Source organism: Mustela nivalis (genome assembly GCF_964662115.1).
Source record: "Mustela nivalis genome assembly, contig: HAP1_SCAFFOLD_2411, whole genome shotgun sequence".
NCBI classification, from domain to species: Eukaryota; Metazoa; Chordata; class Mammalia; order Carnivora; family Mustelidae; genus Mustela; species Mustela nivalis.
In genome coordinates, this window is record NW_028134254.1 from 21,209 (window position 1) to 29,726 (window position 8,518).

Sequence of the window (8,518 nt, forward strand, 5' to 3'; positions counted from 1 at the left end):
ACCTGACCTGACCCTATACTGGAACCTAACTAAACCCTGACTCTGACCCTAAGCTTGACCCTGACCGTGACCGTGACCCTGACCCTGACACTGACCCTAACCCTAACCCTAAATCGTAACCCTAACTGTAACCCTAACCCTAACGCCTAACCCTGACCCGGACCCTGACTGTGAGCCTGAGCCTAACCCTAACCATACCCTGAAGCTGACCCTGACCCTAACTAAGAAACAAACCCTCTCCCTAAAACTGACCCTGACCCTGACGGTGAGCCTGACCCTAACCCTGTCCGTAACACCGATGACGCTGACCCTAAACCTAACCCTGACCCTGACCCTAACACGGACCCTGACCCTAAACCTAACCCTGATTCTAAACCTAACCCTAACCCCTACACTAACCCTATCCCAGACCCTAACCCTGTCTAACCCTACCCTAACCCCACCACTAACACTAACCTAACGCTAACCCCAAGCCCTAACCCTGACCCTAAGCCTGACCCTGAACCTAACCCTAACCCTGACCCTAAGATGGAACCTACACTGAACCCTGACTCTGACCAAAAACCTAACCCTGGCCCTGACCAGAACACTGACCCTGACCATGACACTGTCCCTAAACCTAAGCCTGAGCCAAACCCTAACCCCGGCCCTAACCCTGACCCTGACCCTAACCCTAAAATGTACCATAACCCTGACCTTGGCCCTGACCCTAACACTAAACCTAACCTTAACCCTAACCCTAAAACTTACCCTAACCTTGAAACTGGCCCAGACGCTAACACTAACACTGACCCTCACCCTTACCCTGACCGTAACACAGACCACGACTCTGACCCTAACCCTAACCCTAAACCTGACCCTGACACTAACAAGGACCCTGACCCTAAACCTAACGCTGATTCTAACCCTAACCAGATCCCCAAACCCTAACCCTAAGCCTGACCCTAAACCTGTCTAACCCTATCCTAACCACAACCCTAACACTAACCCTAACCCTAACCCCAAACCCTTACCCTGACCCTACCCTGACCCTGAACCTAACCCTAACCCTGACCTTACCCTAAACTGGCACCTAAACTGAACCCTGACTTTGACCCTTACCCTAACCCTGGCCCTGACCTGAACCCTGACCCTGACCCTGAACTTGAGCCCGTCCCTAAAGCTAACCCTGACCCTATCCCTAACCCTGGCCCTGACCCTGACCCTAACTCTGACCGTAACCCTAAAACTTACCCTGACCCTGACCCTGAGCCTGACTCTGAACCTGACCCTAACCCTAACCCTAACTTATAACCCTCACCCTAACCCAAAACCCTAACTCAACCCCGAACTTTCCCTGTCCTCCTTCCCACCCACCGACTCAAGCCAGGGCTCTATCCAAGGACAGGCTGGACCTCTGTCCCAGGGAACAAGCAGGAAGACCCAGCAGAGGGAGAGAGAAGTGGAAGGGGCCCACTGATCTCCCTGCCCTGACTTGGCCTCCACTGATGACTCCAAGTCCTCTGGCCCAAGCCCTCATTGAGCAGGACCCTGGGATGGATTCTGAATTTCAGGCCAGCTGGGTGGGGGGTACTCGATGACCTTTGCATCCCCAGATGTCCAACCCGCCTGGCCTTGCACCCTGAGCCTTGCTTCCCAGGATAGGCACGGTTCCGGTGCTCAGCAGACTTTGGGGCCACAGAGCACTTGGCAGTGGTGAGGGAACATGGGGGACCAGTCAGGGACAGCGCCATGGTGGGTATGCATCCACCACAAGGCTGGGTCAGGGGACAGGTGCTGTGTGCAGGTCTACTGAGCACACCTGGCCCTCTCGGAATGGAGGTCTGTGTGCCTGGTGCACCTTTCCTCCACCTACCCCTGGAGGATCGGCCAGGTTCAAGCATTTCCATGTCCAACCCTCAGGGACAGTTGGGAACCTGGGCTCAAGAGAGGCAGCGACTGGCCCAGGACATAAATCGGGTACAGAGTCCAAGGAGCAGAGCTTCCCTCCAGTCCTGGGCAATTCCTGACCCTCCCATGAGGTTTGCTTTGAGGGTGAGAGCTCCTCAGATCCTTGGGGAGAGCTACCCACCCCATCCCATGAGGGGACAGGACCTCGGGCATCCCCAGACAGCTAGAGGCATATGTGTTTGAGCGTACACACACACACACACACACACAAACACATACACCACTCTGCCCAGCTAGGGGTCAGAGGGGGAGACAGCCTGGGAAAATGGTGGGTAACTAGGGGGAAAGAAGAAAGAGGTTGGAGACAGCTGGGCCATGGGGTCAGGGGCATCAGGACTCCTGGCAAGGGCCGAGATCCAAAGCATGGGGAGAGGAGACAGGACAGGCTGATGGTCAAGGGGTCCCCAAGGGGCCCAGGGGCTTTGCCAGGGCACTGGGTGGGGACAGGGTCTGGGGCCTGGTGTCCATCACCACCCTGGACTACTGGAAGTAGAAAGAGGTACCCCCCAGTGTGGACAGGGCTACAGCACCGAAGGCCTCCCCTTCCTCTTCTATCAGTGGGGCCATAGAGACAGGGTGTCCCTAGTCTCCCACAGGCTTGTAGAAGAGCCTGTTGGCCTTGAATCTCTCTCCCTGACCCACTGTGCTCCCAGTCTTGGGAAAATGCTTTGGACTCCCTCGAGGTCCTTCTGAGCAGAAGACAACCTGGGGGCTCGGGGGGCTGACCGTGTGGGCTTGAAGCATGTGGCAGAGCACTGGACCCCTGGTCTGGGGACCCAGGGCAGGACCCTCCTTGTTGCAGCCTCAGGGTCCCCACTGGGAAGAGGTTCTAGAGTCAGAGCTCTGCTCGGGGTGAGAAGGCTTTACTTAGCAAGGAACCAAGCACCAGCCCAGGAGAGGGAAACAGGGACAAGGGAGACTTTGGAGGTTTCTCTCATCACCCCTGGAGCCCCCAGATCCGGCTCCTGGGAGACACCCACGAACAGAGACAGACGCAGGCACAGAGACAAAGACAGAGACAGACACAGACACTGAACCCAGGAGAGAGGGAACCAGGAGAAGTCCCAGACTTTCCTCCATCGGCTGGGAAATGGCAGCCAAACATTGTGTCCCCTTCTCAGTCCCACCGGCCATCCACCCTGGGAGGACGGATTCGGGAATGCCCGGGGTGCCCTGTGGGGGCTGGCCGGCACATGGGCGCAGACGAGGCCCTTGGACCTCCACCTAATGGGAGCCCCGGGAAGCCTGTGTCACCAAGGTCAGAAGCCATGCACTGCAACCTTGCCACGGGGGATGGGACACAGGCAGGAGGACGGTGGCTTTGCCTGGATCCCAGAGCAGATCCAGGCCCCTCTGGGCCCTGTTCCAAGCCCCCGCCCAGCCCCGGGCTCACCCGTGCCCGGCCAAGTGTGTGCACCAGCCTCCTGGGAGAGCGGGGATGGAACGTATGCAGGGGTCCTACCCCTGATGGCATCCCGAGAAGGAGAAGTCAGGACACCCCCAGTGTGCAGACGGGGAGACTGGGGAGGCCCTGAGAGCCACAGGGTGTGTGCGGGCACACAGTCCTGGGCAGGAGGAGCAGGAGCCCCGTCTGAACCCAGCTCTGGGCCCTCCCAGCGGGGACAACTGCTGCACCCAGGCCTCCTGCTGCACACAGGCTGTGGGGAGGCTGTGTGGGGGTCACTGGATGGACAGGGCATGGGGTGGAGGGGGAGCCTTGAGCAGCTGGGGGAGGGGCGCCCTCAGGGAGCTCTGGTGGGAGCAGGAAGTCGGGTAAGGAGCCCCCAGGCAGTGGTGACCTCACTTCCCTGACGACACAGCCCAACGGAATTGGAACCCACGTATCCAGGCACCCACATTCCAGACAAAACCCCCCGGCCCAGCTCATTTCTGGGCAGATCCTGAAGGAAGCGACATGTTCTGCTGCTGCCTACCGAAGCCCAGAGGATGCAGGCAGAGGAGAGCTCGCCCGCCAAACACGTCCCCCCACTGGGCAGGTCGTGTCAGGCTTCCCCGACGACTCTGGCCCTTTGGCAAAAAGAATCAAAAGGTGACACCGGGAGGCTCAAGTCAGACGGCCCCACACCTTCTGACCGACCCATGTAGGCCTAGGTCTCCTCCCCGTGTGTGTGTGTGTGTGTGTGTGTGTGTGTGTGTGTGTGTGTGTGTGTACAGAGAGCTCATCGGGGATAGAGATGCCCCGAGCAGGAGCAGGCTGATGAAGGGTCAGATGCCTGGTGGGCAGGTCATGTTCACACCCCAGGTGAAGGCTGGCTAGGTGGGAAGGAGTGTGGGGGCTGTACCCTTCTGCCCAGGGTTGATCCTGAGACCCTGCAGGGACGGTCACTGACCCAGGTGCGGGGCTGTGCACGCACAGGTCTGCGTGGGATCTGGGAGAAGCAGGGGCACTGGGCAGGAGCACAGTGGGTATGGCCGGGCAGGGCTCTGACGCCTCTTGCACACTCCCCATCTCTGCCTTGGCAGGCCACGGATGAACTAGGAAGGAGGCGGGAAGACACGCACCCCTCCCCGACCCCGGAGTCCCCGGTCCTGGGAAGGCCCTCGCTACCTCCCAGACCACTGCCCGCGGTACTCCACTGCACTGCGGTCCTGGACACGGAGCCCACGGAGGCCAAGTCCGAGGGTGAGAAGGCTGGGGTGGGGTGCCTGTGGCTGTGTGGGGAGGGGTCGGTGCTGGGCCCCACAGGGAGAAGCCCCCACAGGCCGGTGTGGGGCCAGGAGCCTCGACTTGGCTCGGAGCACCCAGGGGGTGGACTGCATTCGGGGAGACGTCCCGGGGAGGATTCCTTCGTGGCTGCGGCTTCTCCGGGAGGCCCCGGGCTGGGCTCTGTCTCTGCAAAGCCACAGGGAGAGGCAGGCCCACGGGTGACCTTCTCTCCTCTCCCAGCTTCTCCAGCGGAGGAGCTAGACCCACTCCCAACTTCAGCAACTCCGGAGGGGCACATGGTGTCTGGAGTCCCTTCGGCGGGAGACCGGGAGCCCACAAGTGCCGGGGCGCCTGCCCACGAAGATGCTGATGCTGTCCGGGGAGAGCTGGCTCCTGCTCCTGCCCCCACCCCTGCTCCTGCTGCTCCCCCTGCCCCTGCCCCAGCCAGAGCGACTCCCACTTCCCCTGCCTCTGCCTGTGCTCCTGTTCTGGCCCTTGACCCAGATCCTCCCTTGGTCCCACCCCTTCCCCGAACCCTCCCTGGGCCGCTGTTCCTGCCACAGACCCAGCTCCTGCCCTTGACCTCGCCCAGGCCATCACCCCTGACCTTGCCCCAGCTCCTGCCCGTGCCCATTCCCCTGCTCCTATCCCTTCACCTTTCCCTGACAGGGCCAAGGCCCCTGCACCTGGCCCTGCACCTGCCCCAGACCCAGGTCGTGCCCTTCCACCGGCCCCAGACACAGGTCCTTCGCCTGTTCCTGCCCCTTGCCTTGCCCCTTCCCGTGCCCCTGCCAGGACAGCCTCCCCTTCCCCTGCCTGTGCCCCTGTTCCTGCCCAATGCCCCGCTCTTGCCCTTGACCCTGCACCGGCCATCACCCCTGCACTTGCCCCAGCTCCTGCCCGTGCCCCTTCCCCTGCTCCTAACCCTTCTTTCCCTGACAGGGTCACTGCCCCTGCACCTGCCCCGGCTCGTGCCCCAGACCCAGGTCCTGCCCCTGCACCTGCCCCTACACCTGCCCCAGACCCAAATCCTAACCCTGTTCTTGCCCCTGCCCCTGCCAGGAAGGCCTCCACTTTCCCTGCCTGTGCCCCTGTTCCTGCCCCAGACCCAGCTCCTGCCCTTGACCCTGCACCAGTCATCACCAAGGCACTTGCCTCAGTTCCTGCTCCTTCTCCTGCTCCTGCTGCTGCTCCTTCTCCTGCCCTTTCCCCTGCCCCTGCCCCTGTCCTTTCTCCTTTCCCTGCCAGGGCCACTGCCCCTGCACCTGCCCCAGACCCAGGTCCTACCCCTGGACTTGCCGCTGGCCCTGCCCCTGCCCCTGCATCTGCCCCTGCCCCTGCCAGGAAGGCCTCCACTTTCCCTGCCAGTGCCCCTGTTCCTGCCCCAGACCCAGGCCCTGTCCCTGCGTCTTCCCCTTCATCTGCGACCATCCCTTCGCCTGGCCCTGCCAGGAACACTCCCCCTTCCCCTAGCCCTGCCTAGGCCCCTGTTCCCGCCCCAGACCCAGCTCCTGCCCTTGACCTGGCCCAGGCCATCACCCCTGCCCTTGCCCCAGCTCCTGCCCGTGCCCATTCCCCTGCTCCTATCCCTTCTCCTTTCCCTGACAGGGCCAAGGCCCCTGCACCTGGCCCTGCACCTGCCCCAGACCCAGGTCGTGCCCTTCCACCGGCCCCAGACACAGGTCCTTCGCCTGTTCCTGCCCCTTGCCTTGCCCCTTCCCGTGCCCCTGCCAGGACAGCCTCCCCTTCCCCTGCCTGTGCCCCTGTTCCTGCCCAATGCCCCGCTCTTGCCCTTGACCCTGCACCGGCCATCACCCCTGCACTTGCCCCAGCTCCTGCCCGTGCCCCTTCCCCTGCTCCTAACCCTTCTTTCCCTGACAGGGTCACTGCCCCTGCACCTGCCCCGGCTCGTGCCCCAGACCCAGGTCCTGCCCCTGCACCTGCCCCTACACCTGCCCCAGACCCAAATCCTAACCCTGTTCTTGCCCCTGCCCCTGCCAGGAAGGCCTCCACTTTCCCTACCACTGCCCCTGTTCCTGCCCCAGACCCAGCTCCTGCCCTTGACCCTGCACCAGTCATCACCAAGGCACTTGCCTCAGTTCCTGCTCCTGCTCCTGCTCCTGCTGCTGCTCCTTCTCCTGCCCTTTCCCCTGCCCCTGCCCCTGTCCTTTCTCCTTTCCCTGCCAGGGCCACTGCCCCTGCACCTGCCCCAGACCCAGGTCCTAACCCTGGACTTGCCGCTGGCCCTGCCCCTGCCCCTGCATCTGCCCCTGCCCCTGCCAGGAAGGCCTCCACTTTCCCTGCCAGTGCCCCTGTTCCTGCCCCAGACCCAGGCCCTGTCCCTGCGTCTTCCCCTTCATCTGCGACCATCCCTTCGCCTGGCCCTGCCAGGAACACTCCCCCTTCCCCTAGCCCTGCCTAGGCCCCTGTTCTTGCCCCAGACCCAGCTCCTGCCCTTGACCTGGTCCAGGCCATCACCCCTGCCATTGCCCCAGCTCCTGCCCGTGCCCATTCCCCTGTTCCTATCCCTTCTCCTTTCCCTGACAGGGCCAAGGCCCCTGCACCTGGCCCTGCACCTGCCCCAGACCCAGGTCGTGCCCTTCCACCGGCCCCAGACACAGGTCCTTCGCCTGTTCCTGCCCCTTGCCTTGCCCCTTCCCGTGCCCCTGCCAGGACAGCCTCCCCTTCCCCTGTCTGTGCCCCTATTCCTGCCCAATGCCCCGCTCTTGCCCTTGACCCTGCACCGGCCATCACCCCTGCACTTGCCCCAGCTCCTGCCCGTGCCCCTTCCCCTGCTCCTAACCCTTCTTTCCCTGACAGGGTCACGGCCCCTGCACCTGCCCCGGCTCGTGCCCCAGACCCAGGTCCTGCCCCTGCACCTGCCCCTACACCTGCCCCAGACCCAAATCCTAACCCTGTTCTTGCCCCTGCCCCTGCCAGGAAGGCCTCCACTTTCCCTGCCTGTGCCCCTGTTCCTGCCCCAGACCCAGCTCCTGCCCTTGATCCAGCACCAGTCATCACCAAGGCACTTGCCTCAGTTCCTGCTCCTGCTCCTGCTCCTGCTGCTGCTCCTTCTCCTGCCCTTTCCCCTGCCCCTGCCCCTGTCCTTTCTCCTTTCCCTGCCAGGGCCACTGCCCCTGCACCTGCCCCAGACCCAGGTCCTAACCCTGGACTTGCCGCTGGCCCTGCCCCTGCCCCTGCATCTGCCCCTGCCCCTGCCAGGAAGGCCTCCACTTTCCCTGCCAGTGCCCCTGTTCCTGCCCCAGACCCAGGCCCTGTCCCTGCGTCTTCCCCTTCATCTGCGACCATCCCTTCGCCTGGCCCTGCCAGGAACACTCCCCCTTCCCCTAGCCCTGCCTAGGCCCCTGTTCTTGCCCCAGACCCAGCTCCTGCCCTTGACCTGGTCCAGGCCATCACCCCTGCCATTGCCCCAGCTCCTGCCCGTGCCCATTCCCCTGTTCCTATCCCTTCTCCTTTCCCTGACAGGGCCAAGGCCCCTGCACCTGGCCCTGCACCTGCCCCAGACCCAGGTCGTGCCCTTCCACCGGCCCCAGACACAGGTCCTTCGCCTGTTCCTGCCCCTTGCCTTGCCCCTTCCCGTGCCCCTGCCAGGACAGCCTCCCCTTCCCCTGCCTGTGCCCCTGTTCCTGCCCAATGCCTTGCTCTTGCCCTTGACCCTGCACCGGCCATCACCCCTGCACTTGCCCCAGCTCCTGCCCGTGCCCCTTCCCCTGCTCCTAACCCTTCTTTCCCTGACAGGGTCACTGCCCCTGCACCTGCCCCGGCTCGTGCCCCAGACCCAGGTCCTGCCCCTGCACCTGCCCCTACACCTGCCCCAGACCCAAATCCTAACCCTGTTCTTGCCCCTGCCCCTGCCAGGAAGGCCTCCACTTTCCCTGC

At 63.1% G+C, this 8,518-nt stretch overlaps 1 long non-coding RNA gene across 1 annotated transcript; it reads left to right on the forward strand.

The window, feature by feature from the left end:
• The first annotated feature begins 3,856 nt into the window (after nucleotides 1–3,856).
• LOC309858434 lies at nucleotides 3,857–5,140 on the forward strand. The gene is made up of 3 exons (XR_014308185.1): nucleotides 3,857–4,000; nucleotides 4,435–4,594; nucleotides 4,859–5,140. It is a non-coding gene; the product is annotated as an uncharacterized lncRNA (long non-coding RNA).
• Nucleotides 5,141–8,518: the final 3,378 nt, after the last annotated feature.